The 1,956-nt window shown below is 40.6% G+C and overlaps 1 protein-coding gene across 1 annotated transcript in view; it reads left to right on the top strand.

The window, feature by feature from the left end:
* The window catches only part of PTPRT (protein tyrosine phosphatase receptor type T), an 804,737-nt gene that overhangs the window by 188,085 nt on the left and 614,696 nt on the right, over positions 1-1,956 (top strand). The window lies entirely within an intron of this gene.

Genomic DNA, 1,956 nt, shown 5'->3' with positions numbered 1-1,956 from the left:
ATTCCTGCTTTTTTCTCTTTGAACACTAGTACATGTAGCTTCTAAAGAATGCCATTTATAAATCTATAAATTACTAAAAACAGGAAAAACAAGAATAATCTGATGGCATCCCGGTGCCAAGTACAGGAAACACTAGGATATACTTGATGACAACTCTTGAGGGGTCAGAGGGAAGGATAGTCTGCACATGGACGTGTAAACTAGTTTGTCATTTGAGATGGAGACATTTATATCCTCGAGGGAATGATGGTTACTATACTTGCACCGACCTTCAGAAATACATGAAAAGGGACTAAACATTTGGAAAGATTGATGCTTTATTTTCTTTCTGGTGGTCAGCAGTTTACTGCTAATGCCTGAAACAGGAGAGCAGAAACCATTGTGGAAAGTCAGTGGAAGAGAGTTTAATGTAGCCCACTTGCTCAAGCCTTAAAGTATTAAAGCCTGCTGATCTTAATTCTGTCCAGAGCTGGTCTGTGAATAATTATACTAAGGAATTGGACAGAGTCATCACAGAGCTATAAAATATCACCCGTGGGGCCTCGTTGGAGACTGATGGGAACTCTGGAGAGTTGATAATGGTGATCAAAGGGTCTATATATTTAAAATGCACAGAGGATGAGCCCAGAAATTATCTGCCTGCCAGCTTCTCTACCTGGAACAAATTATCCAAAAATCAATCTGCAAACACCTTTGAGATAACAAGGCCTTGAGTGATAACCTCCATGGCTTTGTAAAGAAAAGCATCTAGCTTGACTAATCTGCTTAATTTCCCTCTCTGACCAAATGGCAGGCTATAATAGAGGCAATCTGAACTTGTCCCTGAAGATTTGCTTCGAGTCACACTGAGAAAATATTGTCCACCTCTGCTTCATAATGATTATTCTCTTTCAGGAGAATCTTTGTTGCTAGATAGTTAATTAGAAAGAAAACACTGAATGAGCCCTGTCTATCCCAGAGCTCTCACCTGAGTTCCAAACTGAAACTCACACCTGCCTTAGCCACCTGGACCCCCAAATGCCTTCCCCACCCTTCACTTCCTAGTTCTACTCCAAGAATCAATAACTCGTTCATACCCTTTGATAGATAATCCCCTTCCTGGAAGCTGGTCCTAAGAAAATATGAGACAAGATGGACTGGAATCATTTGCACAAAGATGTTCATTGCAGCAAACAACTCATGTGCCCAACAGTCGGAGAATAATTAGTGTAATTATCTGATGGATTGTTCTATCACTATTAAAGACAGCGATGGTAAAATCCACATAGTACATAAACAAAGTCCTTTGGATCTAATAAGTGAGGGAAGGAAAGAAAATCTACATTGGGTCTGTGTGTTACTGTAGCCACAAAAAATTGGTTTAAGTATACGCATAGAAATTGGAATGGAACATGGAGAAATAAAAATGGTGATTATATTGGGTGGTAGGGAAGGGGGCCTATCTTCTCTTTCTTCTCACTCCTTTATTGTTGTCCCACTGCCACTTTTTGCTACAAATAAAAAATAAATATATCCACATTGATCTGTAGAAAATGGGTATCGAGAGGCAAACAGCTTTCCAAAGGGAGAGCTGGTCTTGAAAGGCATCAGATGTGGGTTCCATCCTGCCTTACCTGCTCCGCTATCTTGGTTAGGTGATCTGATCACTTGGGTTCTCAGTTTTTTAATTCATTAAAACGGAGGTGATAATGTCCCAAGAATTACACAAAGTGATGCCCATGAGATTTTCTGGTAGATAAGGATAAAGTAAATGATAATTTGCCAGTGAGCTAAAAATTGCCAGAAAGAGGCCACCATTAATGCTTGCTGAAATTCTGGTCTGTTTAGCTGAAGTTATAGAACTTAATGGAAGAGAGATGGCAACATGTAGGAGATCTAAGATTACTCAGCATGACTTTTCCCTTGACCCTTGATTCCCACTGGGGTCACTGTGGCCAGTGCCCCCCCCCCCCCCCC

This window comes from Lipotes vexillifer, unplaced genomic scaffold (genome assembly GCF_000442215.2).
Source record: "Lipotes vexillifer unplaced genomic scaffold, Lipotes_vexillifer_v1.1 scaffold53, whole genome shotgun sequence".
Taxonomy (NCBI): domain Eukaryota; kingdom Metazoa; phylum Chordata; class Mammalia; order Artiodactyla; family Lipotidae; genus Lipotes; species Lipotes vexillifer.
Note: the sequence above shows the minus strand (reverse complement) of the source record. Positions and strands in the feature narration are given on the sequence as shown.